Below are 20,319 nucleotides of genomic sequence, written 5' to 3'. Positions count from 1 at the left end.
GCAAATGTACCATTTTTGTCTTGTTTTCCTCATCTATCACTATTGGAGCCCCTCTAGCAATTAGTATAATTATTCCCCTTTTCTTCTGTCCTGATATTGTGCTTAATATCCATTCTGAAGTCCTCACTTTGTCAAATTCACATGCTCATTTCTTTTCAGATGTCTCCTGCAGCATTGCTATTTGCACTCTGCATTTCTACATATAATTTAATACCTTTTCCTTTTTATCTATACCTGTAAGGTCATTCACTTTCCAGGATGATATGGAGAACATAGCCATCATGATAAAAAGCTATTGTTCCCACCTAGTATAAATAACATTTTTTTGAATGTATATTTCCAGACTTTGTGTTACATGCTTATGCTAATGTTTGGCAGGCTGTTTTTTTTTTTTGTACAATCGTTTCTTCTCATCTCCATTTGAACCTTTGTCACATTTTCAATATGTTTTGTTTTAATGAAAACCCTCAAACAAAAAAATAAATACAAAACACTATTAACTTCCCCTATTAACTTTGAACAAAGACACAAAACTATTTTCATCTTGAAAACATAAAGTTTAACTTTCCAAAAGAGAACAATTGCCCCAAATTGATGTCTGCACCGACAGGCATTATCTAACCTAAAATTAAGGTTACCCATGCAAAAGCGCATACTACAGCCTGTGCTCCCACTTACTGATTGTAGTCTATTTTCTTATCTCATCTCTCTTCCCTTCCCAGATATGAAAAACAACTTGTTTGCTTTCAGAAAGCATTAACGTTTTGCCCTATGAAAAAGTGCAGCCGTTACCTTAAATAATACTAAATTGTACACCAATCTATTAACTGCATTAGAGAGTTAAGGTTGCTAAGGAGGTTACCTCTTATCTACTTCCCATAGTTTGGCACTTAATTTTTCACTGAACTGCTTGCCATTGTATCTTCAGATTTTGCATTTCCCTCAGCAAAGAATACACAGAATTCTTAGGATTTACTGCTTGCAACTGCAGACAGTTTGTCTCTATGGAAATGTACTCAACAATGAGTCTTTGTAAATTCCACTCAGAAAAAAATACACATCAGCTGCACACATCTCGACTCCACTGAACATTTGCCCATGGAAAACAAACATATCGATATCTTTGCAGTTGTAAGAAGCTTAGCAGTCTCATGACTTTCATCATTTTGTCTTATTTAATGCCTACATGCTTACAAAAACAAATGTTTACAGCTTAAGCCAAATGTAGTAATCTAGATATTCATCCTTGTAAAATAAAAAAGAGAAAATATTCTATTTCTGTATATAATATAAACAGTTCATTTTTACATCCCACTCTACTCCAGCAGCCCAAAATCACAGCATATGAACATTAACCTTGCTTTTGTCCAGCCTTTTATTTCTCTTGCTGTACTGTAAAAATCTATATTTCTTTCAACTAAAAACGTTCTTATTTACTGTAATATCTTTAACACATGCAGCAGTCACTGAAAAGATTCTCACGACATTTAAAATACCCCTAACCACACACTATACAAAACTGTTTTGCTGCATATAACATGCAGCTTATATCATGGAATACTTTATAGAAATACCAACTAGAACAAAAATTGTTTTACTTCCTCATTCTGAACATTAATGATATAAAGTGGGATATCTATTTTAGAGTCTACCCACAAGTTTAACAAAGTCAACAAAAGGCCAGTGTTTTTCAACCACTTTTTCTTGCAAAACCATATTTCAAAAACATGACATGATGCTTTATAGTCTTCCATTTATTCATTGGTTTCAGAGTTGCTCATCTTCTTCTTGTTCATCTTCATCTCCCAACACCAGACTCTGGTTCAAATTCAATGTACTGCTGATTCTTCTAGTGAACTCCTGTGCTTTTTCTATCTCTCAAGCATTTTCCTTTGGAACACTGGAAAACGGTTTCACTGCCAAAGTCTGTTTATGAACCTTACCTTCAGAATGAGAAGCAGACTCACTTTATGTTGAATGTACTTGCTGACTCACTTTATGTTGAATATACTTTTTTATTTCCTCCTTAGTCTGTTCTCCATAAAAATGACTTTGATCCTCCAAGAAAAAAACACTTTGAAGACAGCTGGATACAGCAGCTTGAATATCACACCTGCCTCTTGACATTCCCTGATTGCTGGAAAAAATTTGCTTGTCTTCTGCCTGGTGTACAGTGAATAATCATTTTCTACAAATACTCTGCTGTCTCCAATTTTTAGTACTTTGCTCTTCTGCCGCAAGTTTATCAGGGTCAACTATTTCTGCTGGTATGATTACATCTTTAATAATTTAGGTCTTGGCTGCTTTCTTGTGGCCAGGTTATGGAGTATATACACCCTGTGTGACTTTCAACTAACAAATTCTGCTGTGGAACACCAGTCCAGTTGATTATTTGTGGTTTCATAAAATTAATGCAGTCTGTCGCTTCCAGTTTCTCTGGTACAGCAGAAAATCTCATGTTTTCTCTGCCTACTCCTCCTTGTCCTCTGATTATGCTATTTTTTTAAACAGTTCTTCTTGAGAAACCTCATATTTAGCCAGCTTTTTCTTCATGTCTGCCTCTGATTTTGCAGTTTTATCCATTCATCTGAATGGCTAGTTAAAGCTTCTTTTTTTCCAACCTTTTGTTGTTTGAATTGATATATCCCTTCAATGTTTTATTTATTTTAATCCCATCTGTGTACATTTCATTTATTTTTTCCTCAAAATTACTGGAAGCCATCTCTTGAACCAAAGTTGAAGTTTGAATTGCTTTTTGCTGAACAGCTGCAGAGTCCTCCCAGACACTGTTTTCTCTTCACCTTTTCTGGTTGATTTTCTTTCAGGTTTTCTGAATTTCTTCTTTGCTGGCACCTAGACATTGTACTTATTTGCTAGTAACTGAATTTTCCTGAAAAACATGTTCACTGGTGCTCCTTTTTCTCAGTTTCTGTTTTCACACTGGAAGAGCTGAAGTTATGCTATTGACTAGTATGTAGCCATCTTGAAAAACCCATTTCAGGGCCCCATACCTCTTGACTGTACAGATTTTCACAGAATGTCCAGATTTTTGCCTCATATTTTTGGTCTGTTTTTCATAAAATTGTGATTTTCTGGCAAATTAGTAGCAAATCATTAAAGACTGAAGTTAAAAAATAATGAAAGACATTTGAGTTTTAGACTTCATTCCCTTCAGAAAATTCATGCTAATGCAAAACCTGTTAGTCTATCAACTTTCTAGGTTTGTAAGACCAGTATTTAAAAATTGTCCCTATTTTTGTGCCTTTGTCCCACTTTTATTCATGGGTTTATCCAGAGTTCCTGCTTTATGAGGTTGAGAGGTATGTTCAGGCACTTCTTAAGGTTTTCTATGTCTATATCATATTATCAGTTCTTTGCATTACAATTTGCTCTACCTACTGCTGCAGGGGATTTCACAAAGTGTCTAACCTTTGTGATAGCATACTGGAGACTGCAAATATTCATATTTTCTTTATTTAAATGACTTGCTTATCTTTGCAGGTTCTTTTTCAAAGTGGCAGAAATCTGACTTGGGTAAGGGATCTGCTTCACAAACTGGGTTTCCAGAACATAATACAAAAGTCTTGTTTTTGACTCCTTCCCACATGATTGTCTTCTTGGGATGTCTCCTGGACATTTCAGTTCAAACAGCTTTTTTTTCAGTTCCTGAGCTTTTCCACTCAGCCTACTGTCTGAGCATGGGAATTCCTCTAGGTATCAAGGTGTCTATGATTGTCATGATACATCTTGCAAAATTCCACATGAAAAAAATCCAGTGGTACATGAATTGTTTACAGTGTCAGTGGAGCAACAGGTAGTACACTCGGATACATGTGGGTTCTGTTCCCACAATAAGTAGATTGATTGCTGACAGTGCAGTGTAGCATAAAGGAGTTGCTACACTCCTCAGTGTGCTGTCCTTCAAATGAGATGTTAGCCTGAGGCCCCATCTGATTGAGTTGGTGGTAACTCAGGTGGATGTAAACAATTTCAAGTGGCACTTATTGAAAAGAGGAAGGGTTCTGTGTTTAAAAATATATGTATACATATATACAATTCTATTTACAGACTTACATATTTACAAATTTATAGTGTACAAATTTCCATTCCTTTCCATTAATGTATCTTACTTTTCATTGCTATGTTAAACTTCCGTCTTCTTTATCTTTTTGACCCCCACTCCTTTTTCTAAAAGCATCTATTTTTTTCTTAAAATAACTGCTTGTCTCCATTTACCATTAAACATTATTTCATTTAGCTTTTCATTCCAAATGATACACGCAGCATAAAGTAATCTTTTATCTATTTTATTAACATATTCCTTATTTTTATGGCAGTAATAGCCATACATAATTATATCCATATTTATTTCATTTACCTCCTTGATGTTTTCAATGACATTTTTTATATAATTTTGCAACCTTTATAAATTGTAAGAAAACATGGTCTGTAGTTTCTTCTTTACCACAATGTATACAAATTCTTTCACTAATTGTTTATATGGCATATTTCCATTTACTGGTAATTTATTAATCACTTGTTTCCATAAAACCTTACTCCTACACACATATACAGTGGATATAAAAAGTGTACACACCCCTGTTAAAATGCCAGGTTTTTGTGATATAAAAAATGAGACCACAATAACTAATTTCAAAACTTTTCCCATCTTTAATGCGACCTATAACCTGTACAATTCAATTGAAAAACAAACAAATCTGTTAGGGGAAAAATATAAAAAATAAAAAACGTACAATAAGCTGGTTGCATAAGTGTGCACACCCTTAAACTATTACTTTGTTGAAGCACCTTTTGATTTAATTACAGCATTCAGTCTTCTTGGGTACACACCTGTTATCAATTACAGAGACTCTGATGGACCCCAAATAAAGTTCAGCTGTCCTAGTAGGATTTTCCTAACATTTACTCAGTTGCCTGCTACAGCAAAAGCCATGGTTTGCAGAGAGCTTACAAAGCATCAAAGATATCTCATTGTTGAAAGGTATCATTCAGGAGAAGGGTAGAAAAAAATTTCCACAGCATTGGATATACCAAGAAACACAGTGAAAACAGTCATCAAAATGTGGGGAAAATGTGGGACAACAGTGACATTGCAAAGAACAGGACGTCCCTCCAAAATTGATGAAATGACAAGATGAAAACTGGTCAGGGAGGCTGCCAAGAGACCTACAGAAACACTGAAGGAGCTGCAGGAATTTCTGCTAAGTACTGTTGTGTACTACATGTGGCAACAGTCTCCCGTATTCTCCATATGTCTCAACTATGGAGTAGGGTTGCAAGACGGAAGCCTTTTCTTACACAGAAAAACATCCAGGCCCAGCTAAAATTTCCAAGTCTCCCAAAAGCATGTGGAAAAATGTGTTATGATCTGATGAGAACAAGGTTGAACTTTTTGGCCACAATTCCAAAAGGTTGTTTGGCACAAAAACAACACTTTGCATCACCAAAACAACACCATCCCCACGGTGAAGCATGGTGGTGGCAGTATCATGCTTTGGGGTTGGTTTTCTTCAGCTGGAAGTGGAGATTTAGTCAAGGTGGAGGGAATTATGAAGAGCTCCAAATACCAGTCACTTCTGGCCCCAAAACCTTCAGGCATCTGCTAGAAAGCTGAAGATGAAGAGGAATTTCACCTTTCAACACAACAATGACCCCAAGCATACATCCAAATCAACAAAAGAATGGCTTCTCCAGAAGAAAATTGAAGTTCTGAAATGGCTCAGACAGAGCCCAAACCTAAATCCAATAGAAAATCTGTGGGGCGAACTGAAGAGGGCTGTGCACAAGAGATGTCCTCACAATCTGACAGATTTGGAGTGGTTTAGCAAGGAAGAGTGGTCAAATATTGCCAAGTCAAGATGCGCCATGCTGATAGACTCTTGCCCAAAAAGACTGAATGCTGTAATTAAATCAGAAGGTGCTTCAACAAAGTATTAGTTTAAGGGTGTGCACACTTATGCAACCAGCTTATTGTACGTTTTTTTATTTTTTATATTTTTTCCCCTAACAGATGTATTTGTTTTTCAATTGAATTGTGCAGGTTCTAGGTCATATTAAAGTTGGGAAAAGTTTGGAAATGATTTATCGCGGTCTAATTTTTTTATATCACAAAAACCTGGTATCTTAACAGGGACGTGTGCCCTTTTTTATATCCACTGTATATATACTAACATTAATTGTCACAACCTTCTCCTACCCATGTATTGGCTGTGTACTGCTTGCATCATATAGAGTCAGCCCTGAACTAAAACTGTTGCAACTGCTGCATTTACAAGGTAAGTATTGAACCTGGAGTGTATTGTATAATAATATGAATTAGTGGCATATCCTTGTATTTCATTACTTGGTACTGTAAGCAAGTAAAAGGTGGGCGATTTGTACAGAAATGACCTTAACATGTGACATCAGAGACTTATTTGACTTGTATGTGTCCATTATTAAGTTGTAGGGCTCAGGCATCAAAGATTCACACAGTCATACCTCTCAAAAGTGATGATCTCTGCATACCCTCAGTTTAGTACCATACGTTTGTACTGGAAAATCATTAAAGACAGACATTAGAAAGTAGTGATACACATTGCATTTTCAGACTTCACAACCCTCACAAGATCATTCACAATAAAGTTGGGAAATTTTGATGCTATCAACTGTCTAATTTTCTAAGGCCAATATAAGTCAAAGGTACAATTACTAGTTCAACATCACAAATGCAGATATACTAAGCACTAAGTCAGCTATGCACCCTGAGCATCAGACACAAAACCTATGTATCCCTGAATCCGAAAAGATATAAAACAGGGATATGACACACTTGTACAGGGTGTTGTGATGGGGAGGGGGGGGTCAGGAAGCCTAGGAAGACACAAAAGGTCAGTGAGTGTGTATGAGTAAGAAAGAGAAGCCAGGCAGACATTTGGATAAACCCTCAAATGGCCATTGAGACAAAATAAGTTTTAAGCTGCATGGCTGAACAATGTAACTGTTTTGTGTGTGTGTGTGTGTGTGTGTGTGTGTGTGTGTGTGTGTGTGTGTGTGTGTGTGTGTGTGTGTGTGTGTGTGTGTGTGTGTGTGTGTGTGTTTGTGTGTGTGTCTAGGGGTCCTCCAGGTAAAATTGGTGTGCGAGTGTCTGCATGAACACAGCCAAGCTGTATGCTAGCTCTACATCTTGGTATGTTGGACAGGTGTGAACCATACATTGTAGAGTTGGCAGTTCATCGTTGTCGTCCCAACCATGAGAACTGGTTCTGCTAGGAGTTGCACTGGCACGTCCACGCCCAAGGTCAGATGGACTGCTACTACCTGAACATGACTGATGTCTGCTGGAAGAGCTTCCGTAATGAGGATGCACAGGATCACGACCCCATGGCCTGCCCCATCTGGTGTGGAGAGCTCACCCACTGATGGAGCAGTAGACGTACTGCCACTATGGGGAGCATGATTGGTCATCGCCACGCTGGCTAACAGCAGATGATGTGGCAAACCTATGCTCACAAGGATGCTGTTCCCCTCCCAGCATATGTTCCACCACAGACACTGCTCGTTCTGTCACAGACACCCCTCTTTCCAATGTGAACACCATTCATCTGATCCATTGAAATGGCAACATGGTGGAGGTAGTCCCACATGATAGCCTGTGCCACAGCTACAATGCTAAGCATTTCTGTGGCACACCTATGGAATGTGCCTATGCCTCCATGATGACCCTAAACATATGTTGAGTGGCACGGGAAGAGACACCTGGATTAGGTGGAGGAGGGACAGCAGGCCTCCTCCAAGCTCCCCTAATAGTCCTCCTGCATGTCACCTCACCCACACTTCGGCTACAGCCAGAGTCAACAGACACTGAAGCTGCAGTAACCACAATTCCCTGATCAGTGACCTCACCCACCACCTGTCCAATATCTGAGGGCTGACTGGAATGGGTAGGCATAGGCTTACTGGCTGTGTCAGAAGGAATTTCAGGGGATGGCTGTATGTCAACCTCAGTGTCAGATTCAACCTTTGTACCACCCCCAACTGTGCCTCTGTTTGGCCACCATTATAATCAGGTGGTAGAAGTCCCACACTTCCATTGTCAGGATCACCTGTGATAGCAAGCAACAAATACAGGAACAATTATTACCTAAACTACTATGCTTCAATATATGCTAACAAAACAACAGTGCTGCCACTATTAGACAGTACAGCAATACACACAAGAGTCTTGACATCAACATCACAGGATAAAATATGTCTTCAAATTGCTCATCAGTACTGACATAAAAATGTTTGGCTTACCATCTGCAGATGAGGTTATCCTCTGCAAGCCAAATGGTCCTGAAAGAAGTTAAGGAAAAGGTAAGGGCAAAATCATCACAATTAACAGTAACACGGGGTTTAATACTTGTACCCCTTTATATGTCCATTAACTATACTTTCAACAAGAACTTGGATGACAATGCCAACCTAAGCTAATCAATCAGAATGTGTTGTTAACTGCAGCAATATTCAATCCCCCCCAAAAAAAAAAAATTATTGAGATGCAGAAGTAACATATTGATTTCAGTTGTTTTACTATATAACAGTAGTCAACAACTGAGATCCCAAAGCCTACTTGGAAGCTCTTCCTGGGACTTGCTTTCTGTCCCTCAAACTGTTGCACCGATCTTTCCTGGGAGCTGTCTGGATCTCTGACAGTGGACAGCAACTCTTCATTTGGTATTAGTGGTGGCTCTATAGCAGGCCCTCCTCCAGGACCCTTCCGATCACAGCCTACTGAAGCTGGTCTCTTCAGTGCAGATGTGATCATGTCAGTGATCCTATGGCACACCTGCTCATATTTCCTGCTGTGGCCAACCATGGCATTAATGCCATCCCCAATCTGCCACCAAATCTGCATTCTGCATGCAATATCTCCCCGTCTCCTTTCAAGCAGGAAGTCACCATGTTGCCTAAAAACATCAATGATCACATGATTTTCAGCATCAGTGAAGGGTGATCTTCGAGGATTGAGATGTCTGGGTGGCATAGTCCCAGGTGTCCTAAAAGACAACAAAAGGGTAATGCACACAAGTATCACATTATTACAAAATAACTCTTCCCAGATAAAATAGAAAATGTAGCATCTCAGTATTACCCACTGGAGAAACATAAAACAATCTAGAGATTTGAAATACGAACAACAGGCTGGATGCAAAAAAAAAAGGAGAGTAACAATAGCAACATATCCTTGTTTGTGCCATAGCAGAAATGCAACGTTGCTCCCCCCAGAAAGAACAGGCAAATAGCACATTTTGCTAACAACCATCTTTGAAGTGCTGAAAGTGCTGTCAAATGAACTGCCCCTGAAACATTCATACATATTTATCACAGAGCATTCCATTTTAACATATTGCTAATCATGTATACCTGCGAAATGCTTTGACAGACATGCCTGTGAAATCTGTACACCTGTAACTAATCCATACAGATAAAAGTGTAAAAGACTTTGCTTCAGATTTGTCATAATTATATTATAATATATGCAGTATGTCGATGACAAAATGCATGCATACCTTCTCAAGTTCATTAATCCTCTGTACAGATATATCCCAACGTAACAGCCTCTGTTCAGTTTTCTCCACATAAATCTCCTCACCTTCAGTTTGCCTAGCCACATGGTTGCCTTTTTATATGGTGTAGATTCAGGGCTTTTAGCATGGTGAAGATGTAAATGAGGTGTGAACTGATATGAATTGCTGAATCCCACATACTTGGCTCCATGCAGGGGATGTAAACATGGTGCAGGCAGTCCCTCAATTTTTGTTTTTAATAGATTGCAACTGTGAATGATTACTGCTTGGGAGAAGGAAAACACAACAACACTGCAGGCTGCCCTACATCCTACTGGATTACAAAGTACAGAGTAACAAAAGCACTTTTGCCTTATCGATTCCGTCTATGTCAAATATTTTCTAGTTATTAGTCACTACATTTCTAACTTTTTCAGGTTCTCTATTGTATGTTATAATACGGCCTTTATTGAAATTCTTAAGAGTTAGTCAATGTTTCATTTATACCAACCAAAGTGGGCACACCAGTACCTAAGAGGGGTTTAAAGGTAATATTAATTCTTTTATAATAAACCTCCTTAAAGATCCTATCCAGGAAACTTAATGTCTCTCTCCTTCAGTGTAAAAATCCTAGAGTTCTGAGACAATTCTCGCTATCCTAAACAATTGCCCTGTAACCAGGGCTCTTTTTTATATAATGTTTGCCAGTTGTCAAAATGGAGTAGGGTGTTAGAATAAGTGGGCTTCCAATATAACTTAGATATAAAGCCCCTATTCTGATGGTCAATCACAATTTCTGTGTCAAGATAACAAATATTGCCCTTGGATGTCTTGATAGTAAATTTTAAAAAGTCAGTGGTATTATTTATGTGATTAAAAAATTCAGTTGACCTGTCACCAGTATCCATTCAAAAAATCACAAGGTCATCCAGAAATCGTCCATAATATACCCATGAGTTACAACTAAAATAAGTGTATTTAAGGTTGTTTATATTATTTAGTAGTTATTCATAGTTTATTTATATGCCTATTAAATGTTTATGTATGTGTGTGTGTGTGTGTGTGTGCGTGTGTCTGTGTTTGTGTGTGTGTGTATATGTATATATATGTATATATATATATATATATATATATATATATATATATATATATGTTTATGTACTGAATGCACTACATCCAAAAATAGTAAATGTGCAAATAACAGTTGTATAGTTTATATTACTGTAGATGATGTTGCAGTTGGTTGTTTGCAGAATGATTTCTTTCTGCAAAGCTGTCTGTGTGGCAAAGAGGGATAAGGCACCCTTCCTTTGTTCTGAGGGTTCATTGGAGTGAGAGTTCAAATCCAGATCTATGTAGACATATTCCATGTGAACCAACATTTTCTAGTGTGTATGTCCTAGATTGATTTTCATAATTTCAACTACTTGTCCCTTTTTTTCTTTTATTTGTCTTTTTCTATCTTGTTTTTACTAATTTTTTATTTTATTAATTTTGGGGGGGGCAGTGTTTGAGCGATGGTATACTTAGCACAATCATGAGAACGGAGGAAATGAATGTCGGGTATGCTTGTGCTTATCTCATTTGAGTGAAGCATGGCAGTGTACAAACTGGACCACCCAGGATGCAGACAGGACCCAGAAAACCAAAAATAGAAACTGGATACATTCAGTTAATTCTGTTGGGCACCACGCAAACCCGATAAGTGGGATTGCGCGGAAGTTAACACAGAGACCTTAAGAATGATTAGTAAATTAGGGAATATTGTGTAACTGAGGCAGCAGGTGTAAGTGTAAAGCTACAGGACATGTGGCCTGGGTTCTAGTACAGGGTGTGCAACTTTTATTTACTGTTGTGACAGTGCAGTTTATAGCAATTAACTGACACATAGACAAGTGTTATTTCAACTTTCTTGTGACAAGAGGTATAAGTGTAGAACTGCCATACACATGGTCCTGGGGTCTAATACAGGATATTCTGTACACATTTACTGTTCCACTTCCCATTATATTCACTGTCACTTAATAACACTTTAGATACTGTAGCTGATATGAATTATATTTATGAAGGATGAGACACCATTATTGTTTTTTCAGCTGTATGACTGAAGGTATACTGTGTACTGTATTGTTGTAAGTATAATTCTGTTATGTGGACTTGCATGGGCTTCACATTTACCTAAGACACATACACAACTGGCTGTGTATCCAATAACCTTGTCAGGTCACACACATACATATGTAACAGCTAAAGACTTGCTCACTGGTGATGAGGGGAGGTGGGCAGGTGCTGGGGATGTCCTGGTTTACTGATGGGTGGACAGGTGGGTGAAGTTTTCACTGAATCGGTCTGACGGCAGGTAGGCTATATCTACAGCATTTATGTATATGGTGTTCTTGATCACCAATTCACAGCAGATTTAGGTCTTACCTTTGAGATTGTGGACATACGAATGTGAAGAAGGCCTTGTGATTGTCCTTAGTGGATGTGGCCAATTTGGAGTCAAAGTTAGCCTTAGAGGATTTCAGCAGTGATGGTATTGCTTGTTCAGACAAGGAGAAATTGCTTCCAACTTGGCACCTGCGCCTTCTTGGTCCTGGACAGCAATTTTGTCCTTTTATTTATAGAGTCTGTTTATTGCTGCTGTCCACCAGACAGGTATTGCTGAGTTCATACAGCTATGTTGGTGCTCATATAGTTTTTTGGTGTAGGCTTGGACATTACTGCTAGTTCCAACTGTAAGGATGGTGACTGTGAAGCTGCTTATACCTGCTCTCAGGAAATTGTAGTCAGCTTTAGAAAGTTTTTTTGGAGGTGCTACATTGGCTACTGTTGGTGGTTAGTACCAGATCCAGGATATTTTCACCTCTTGTGGGGGTGTCAACTATCTGAGCCAATGCATTGGCATTGACGAAGCTGAGGAATCTCTGGGCATTCATGTTTGGGCTAGAATAGGTCTTCCACTCTATGGTTGGATAGTTAAAGTCACCCATGATCAAGGTAGAGGGTTGCATCTTGATGGACTCAAGTAAGTCTAGATAGGTGGAGTGGGCATCCTGAGTCATGGTTGGGAGTCTGTAGCTAGCTATGATTTGAATAGGTGCTTTGTCAACAGTTAACTGCACTTGGGGTGCCTCCTGTGCGCCATATTGTGTGACCAGCCTGGAGGTGTGTATGTCTTTGATAAATATTGAAACTTCCCCTTCTTTGGCTATTTAGCCTATGTTTGGGGTCTGAAAGTATGGTAGAATGAGTATCCTGGTAAGGATGGCCTGGTATGCTCTGCGCAGCTTTAACCAGGTTTCAGTGACTGCACAAATTCCAGCATCCTCCAGGGCGAGGAATTCTTGCAATGAGTGTAGTTTCATGCTAAGACTCCTAGAGTTTAGCAGTATGACCTTTAAATTTCATTTAGAAGAATTTTGCACCTTGGTAGTTTTGTGCTCATAACTTTGCCTAAATAAAGCACTATGGGAGAGGCACGAGCCTTTGCCAGAAGCCTGAAGCCCAAGGGGACAGATAAAGGCCATCTCTGGCAAAGCATTATGGTCTGTCATTCATGTCTTCCCAAGCTGTCAGGTAAAAGATCCTTTGGAATGACACCAGAAACTAAGCCAATTGTTAAAGTCAGTCATTTTATGTTTGTATTGAGGCATCATTCTTGGTGATGGTAGGATGCTGCTTAAGCCTAGGGACATACTTGCATGGGACACATATTCAACGAGCTCAGTCATGTCTCTCTTCATATAGTCCAGAGAGGTACTTTTCAAGTCATTCACACCAACAGGGACTATAACAGAGTCATAACAGTACCTGTTGTTAAGAGACTTGAGTGTGTGCATGATATGGTGGATTCTAGCACCTGACAAGCAACTTATCGTGACTTTCTCCTGGTCTAGCCTGGTGAGGGGCACATCTGTGTGTCTCACGGTAGATTCTCCTATGACTAGTATGTTGGGTTTGTGGCTGGGTATTAGAGGCTCTGAGACACGAACGGGTGTACTATGTGTGGTGCTTGGAGCTGTGGGTTGTGATGTGCGTGTGTGTTTTTGCTTCGGCGGTATCTTTTGTTTAGATATATTTTTGTTGAGAACCTCCAGATATGTAGGAGTGTGTTGTACAAGTGTGGGTAGTGTTAAAGGTGTGGTGTTTGTAGTGTTTGCGTAGACAACCTTCTCGGTGCTAGATGTACTGGCTTGTGACTGAGACAGCAAGAATTCTTGGTTCTTAATGTAATTACATCTCTCACATATTATGTTCCTATGTGGTAGGTTGTCCGTGTACTTGAGGCAGTTGCTACACTGTCTCAGGATGCTCATATCAACCAGGCTAACAGGAGAAACCATAGGAAATTGTCCATCCATGGTTATCAGATTCTGTGGAAGAGAGGTCAGGCATAGTAGAGTGGGTACTATCTGAGGAGAGTACCTATAGGTGTGACTAGGGCTGGATATAATTAATACAGTAGCTGCAAGGGAGGGCCTCACTTAGACAGGAGTGCTGGTAAGGGAAAAAATGCAGCTGAGATACCTCACAAAGGGTTAAAACAGTGCAGCAGCAGTGCCCAATGTGCAAACAAGCACAAATCCGTGCAAACATTGGGTTTAAATACCACAAAAATAAAAGTAAAATAGAAATACTGGAATTGACAAATCATAGGAGGTTACTAGGCTATTAGCTCTGAGGGCCTTATAAGCCTAGCCAAGAGTTTAGCCCATATGTAGACAAATCAGTACTCAATGCTCCTGTCCAGCAATCCCACGGATGTATTTTCTATTTCCCATCCAGTTTGCACTTAAAAAGGGGTAAAGAGGGCCTCTGCTTGACATGGAGAGGAAGTGTATTCCAAAGATGGGGGCATCTCTGGCATACAAATCTGCCCTGCCAACAAGTCCTATTGATGTCACAGACTAGGTTGAGGCCACTTGTATGGGTTACTTAAGTGGAGCTTGAGTTGCTGATATGGAGAAGTCCCATCAAGGCAGGGTCTGAGATCGCCTTGTATGCCACACAGTGGTCACCTCTGAGGAGTCTGTATGAAACAAAGTAGAGGGATAGGGCTTTCAGCATATCTGTGTATGGTAGACTCTTGAGGCCCTGGATTCTCCTGGTGAGGAACCTCTGTGGTCTCTCCAGCTGCTGCATATGCTTTGCAAGGTACATGCCGAATGGGGCGTTGTACTCAATAAGTGGGCCTTATAAGGGGAGAATATGAGGATGTTATGACCTCCTTGTCCCTGGATGAGATACCCTTACTTATGAGGTGTGCCATGTAGAAAGCTTTCCTTACAATGGAAGCAACATGGTGGTCAAAGTCAGGTTGCTATCAATCTGGTTGCCCAAATCCCTCACAACTGACTGCGTGCTTAGGACATTGTTATTAATGTGATAATTTGTGTGGATGTCAGTCTCCCCAAAGGGGATGATGATGCATTTTTTTGTATTAAGACTGAGGCCATGTTTCTGGCACCAGTCATTTGTTTGGGTGAGACCCTCTTGGAGGATGTCCACGTCACTAGGGTAGTTGATGACAATGCCCAGCTTGCAGTCATCTGCAAACTTGGTCAGGCATAGCCCACTGGTTTTGGCCTGCACCTCAGAAAAGTATATCCGAAATAACAGAGGCCCCAAGACCAAACCCTGGGGTACGCCACTCGATACGGGTCTACTGCTTGAGGTGGCTTCTCCTATTTTGACTAGGTGGGTTCTATCGGTGAGCCAGTTAGCTACCCATCTGGTAACATACGGATTGATGCCTAGTTGAGAGAGTTAATCTATTATGCCAGAGTGGGAAATAGTGTCGAAGGCTTTGGCCAGGTCAAGGTAGGTGGTGTGCACTGCCTTCCCCTTCTCCATGGCTTTGGTAACTGTCTCAAAAAAGTTGGCCAAATTTAACAGATATGACCTCCCCCTTGATGAAGCCAAAGTGTGTGGGATCGAGTGTTTGGAGGTTGCCAATGTCCTTGTGGATGAGGATCATGATAATCCATTCCATGGCTTTGCAGATCAGACTAGTTAGGGTGATGGGTCTGTAATTTCTCAGATTGGTGGATGATACACCTTTGTGTAAAGGGATGACAGTGGCTATCCAACACTCAACTGGGACAAAGCCGGTACTCAGGCTTTGATTGAATAGGGTGCCTAATGGTGCTGCAGGTTCCTGACTGAGTTCATGTAGGATGCAGCCTAGGATGTTATTGGGTCCCTTGGAGGCTGTATTTTTTTGCCTTTGAGAGAGCAGTGATGACCTGTTACTGATGGGAAGGCAGAGAGGTGAAATTTTCGCTGAATCTGTCAGCCAGCAGGTTTGCTATACCTATGGCATTTGTATATGTGGTGTCCTTGACCACCAGTTCTGAACAGATCTGGATGCTACCTTTGAGATTATGGACATATGTGAAGAAGGGCTTATGATTGTCTCTAGTAGATGTGGCCAATTTGGACTCGAAATTTGCTTTTGAGCATTTCATTAATGCTCTTATTTGTTTAGGCTAAGGAAAGATTTCTTCCAACTGGGCACCTGCACCTTTTTGGTCCTGGGCAGCAATTTTTTTTCTTTGTTATACAGTTTATGAAATACATGGAAAGACTGAAAGACCTATCACTGTACTCAGTATCACATAGGCTACTGATAGCTGACCTATGCCTGGCCTACAGATCAGTCTCAGACCCTACACTACTGGAAATGCTGGATGTCTGCAAATAAAATGGGATAATAATAACTTGCTCCAGGGATCTCAACCTAGCCTGTGACATAAACAGAACATGCTGGGGAGACAGATATATCTCCCAGCTATTGACATTCCTTTGTAATAGGCTCCCACTGTGTGTGAAGTAGTGCTCTTCAATGAACCTATTCAAGCGCAACCTTGACAACTGGATGAGTGATTATAGATTCATCCCTCAGGTGGCACCTGTTTCCCTCATGGACAGGGCCAGTCGGAGCTGCTCACAAACCCACTCTGCTAACAATGACCATCTAACTATGCTCAGTAAGGGTACTTGTGTTTTTACACAGCTAGGCTTGTAAATGCCCTAGGTCCATTAGGCTTGTAATTTCCTATGAACCTATGAAGTTATGAACCTATGCAGGCCTCCAAACATCTCACCAGCATGGCCTGCTGATGTCATCCACTATAGTTTGACCTGCAGTCTTGTAAGAGTCAGACATGTACTGTGGCACTTGTGTAAAGTACTGAGTTCTGTAGTCTGCGTACTTAGGTAGAGGTTCTGTTCTCACTGCATTCAAGTGTGTGTGTGTGTGTGTGTGTGTGTGTGTGTGTGTGTTTTTGCTTGGCATTACAGAGAGCCATTTACACCAGCATGTAGGACACTGTTATTACCATAGTCCCCTCAACAGACACTGTTGTCATCAGCTATATCTGATTTGTGGATATGTACTGCTTCCACCAGGGCAAGCTCAGAGACTGGCCTGGAGGCCAGGCAGAAGTCACCTCATCCTATACAATACAGATTACAGCAACATGGTTTTCAGTTTATCCACATACATCATGGCATGGTTTGTAAGCCTTGTGTTTTCTTGATGAAAGAGCCCTGTGGTCTCTCCAGCTGCATCACTGAGTTTCAGCATAGCAGGACTGTTGTCAGTGCTGTAATTAGCACAGAATTCCATTTTTCAGAAGTACAACATCAAGACACATTTCTCTATTTATTTGTAGATCATGTGGCTTTGTCACTAATCATTTGTCTGTATTAGCTCCTCCTGTAGTATGTTATCATGATTGATGGACTCAATGTTTGCACCTAGTATGCAAGAATCAGCAAACTTGGTAAGACAAAGTCCATATACTTTAGCGTGAACTGTTGAGGAACAGATTCCAAACAGTAAAGGGCCAAGCACAGATCCCTGGGGTATGTCAGTGGTGACAGCTCAACTAGTACAGATTGATTCACCAACTTTCACATTATGTGTTCTGTTGGTGAGCCAATTGGCTACCTATCTAGTGATGTAAGGGTTAAGTCCCAGCTGGGAGAGTTTCTCAATGATACCTGCATGGAGGATTGTGTAAAAACCCTAGGCCAGATCAATTTAGGCAGTATGCACTTTCTTACCTTCATCTAGGCCTATCACACAGAATCAGCGGGCCATGACAACATCACAGATCATCTATGGTGTGACTCAGCAGCTACACCTTCCTGATACAGTTGAATATACACATCAACACACCCAACACATGGGGTATGTTATCGTAGAAGGGTGTACATCAACACACATTCATCTGAGTTGGGGGGACAGCACCTGATGTATGCATGCATTTATATACACATCCTGACTCTCCTCGAATGTGAAGTAAACCAGCATGTCATCATGGACCTTTTCTAAATGGACACTAGTAATATCCCGGCTGTGTGCAACAGACCTGTATGAGTTATTAAAGCTACATCATGTCTGTTACATCTGATAGATTTCCTCAAAGAGGTCATCAAGAGCATGCATGATGACAACACTATCATCTTGTGAAATTTGACCAGCTCAAGGCATTTGACACAAATCCACACTGAAGTATTCAATCAGTACTGTGAGATGTGGCCATAAACAGCTATATCACCAAGTATGTAGACCAGTGTATCACATACGTGGCATCTCACTATGTTGAAATGTGTGACATGACCTATATCTCAGGTCCAGTGATCAGGTCCATTTATCAGGGCTGTATGCTAGGCAATTTTTTGTCCATTATGTAAGTGATGGACATCACAGATGACATGTGTCCAAACAGTGGCCCGAAGGACTACAGATTGTGAGCAATCATTGACTCCAGCTGTGATATTAGTATAATACAGACAGTGTCAACACAAACCAAAGATTGCTGCCACAGCCATGACAACATCTGCAGTGACAATAAAACATGGGGGATTTGTTAAGTCAGGAAAACAAACACACAACCCAAGTGTAATGTGGACATTACACCCTATAATCAGACCAAAAGCTATGTGACCTGTGTCCTGGGGTAGATGGTAAGTGGACCATCCACCAGTATGTGGTCACAGTGCTGACTGCTCCCTTGTATGTAACACAAATACTGAGTATGTGAAATATCCACATCAAAGGCCATAATACCTCCATAGTTCCCAGCCTTTATCATACCAATAACTGAATACAATGCACCATTCTTCATGTACCTCCCTACAGATCTTCCACTGATGTGAACTGAAGTGTATCACCTTTGTCACAGTGAGCAGTCACACAGCTTATTGGACATACGTAAGTATTCTTTTTGTGGCATAAACATGAGTGATGCTGTGGAGCACCAATCAAGTTGTTACACTAGATGCATGTCTGCTACCTGTTCTGGTGATGCACACACTACATGCATAGGTGTTTGACAACATTAATGGCATGGATATCATTCACGACAGTTTGGATTGTGCTATATATATATATATATATATATATATATATATATATATATATATATATTTGTGCCATTTACACCAGTCAACTAGCCTGTATTACTCATAATGTCACATACAGGTATAGCAGTGTCCCTCCTAACACCTCCAGCAGATGTTACGGTGTCAGGACAGTGTGCGTGATTACCCTCATAGAGTTTGCACATATTATAATAGTTGTACAAGTGTGTTTGTGCAGAATCATGTTTGATCACACTAAATCACATATGTTATGTCAGAGACATGGGATTACTGGTGGTATTATTCTGATATTGTTCATGATTGTGGTTGGCTCTTTTATTGTTATCCATGAGCCTTTACCTGTATCCCACTTGCTGGAGACCTTTGCTGAGATTACACTCATATTCAGGCAAATCAGTTTGCACAGTTTCACAACATGCACCCTAGCCTGATTGTATGTCAGATCCCTGATAGATGTCCTCTGCATTATTTATGTAGGGATGCTTATCTCACACAGACATCCTCTCCATTGTAATTTCACCTTGTGTGACAGTCACATAATGCACATTTTCACTATGCTGTCCCTTCTGTACCATATAGATATGTGATTGGTGTTGCTTCCATTGACATGACCTCATCTGGTGTACATTAGGTTGCTTCACCTGTCCTCTTTCCCCGTGTTCATTGCTGAAATTCATTCATCTGTCTATCCTTATTCAATACACACACACACACACACACACACACACACACACACACACATACGCACACACACTTCTCCTGAGTGTTTATTTTAGATAGCAGTCCATGTACTGTTACAGATCATTTACACAACTTTAGTACAGAATGTCAGGAATGAGATATCACAATACTCTGCAGTGTAGATACAGTGTCCTGTGCTGTGTTTGGGCCATGTATTTAGCATTCATACCTCACCACTTACCAGATTTTCAAGAATGTCCTTATATGTTCCTTATCACATTTGTAGCTTTCTGCCATATCACCGGGATGATCTCAGGACTGAAGTGACTTAGTATTACATACATTTGAGTTTCATACTACAAATCCTTCAGAACATGTATCTTAACACAAACCCCTGGTTATTCTAGCACATTTTTATAGGGCAAAAATGTTAAATATGCCCCTCTTTCTGGGTCATTATCTCCCCATTATGTTGGCCTTTGTCCAGATGTCCTGCACTAAGAGATTGAGAGTTATTTGTGAAGCCCTTGTGATCATTGTTGCATTCTGTGCAAAACCATGGACTGTCAGTGCTCTGATTTCAACAGGAGTGCTATCCATGTTCGCTTAAATGGTTTCCCGACCGGCAACACTGTTACCACCCACAAAACCTTGCTTAAATGCAGCATGCGGCATGAATATGCATTGCGCC

At 40.2% G+C, this 20,319-nt stretch overlaps 1 protein-coding gene across 1 annotated transcript in view; it reads left to right on the top strand.

Annotated features, from left to right (window-relative positions):
• Positions 1-20,319, top strand: part of CCDC146 (coiled-coil domain containing 146) — a 4,019,163-nt gene that overhangs the window by 880,207 nt on the left and 3,118,637 nt on the right. The gene's annotated exons all lie outside the window — the stretch shown is intronic.

This window comes from Protopterus annectens, chromosome 11.part0, assembly GCF_019279795.1.
Source record: "Protopterus annectens isolate FY-2018-M chromosome 11.part0, PAN1.0, whole genome shotgun sequence".
In the NCBI taxonomy this organism is placed as follows: domain Eukaryota; kingdom Metazoa; phylum Chordata; order Ceratodontiformes; family Protopteridae; genus Protopterus; species Protopterus annectens.
This window is presented reverse-complemented; position numbering and strand designations above follow the sequence as displayed.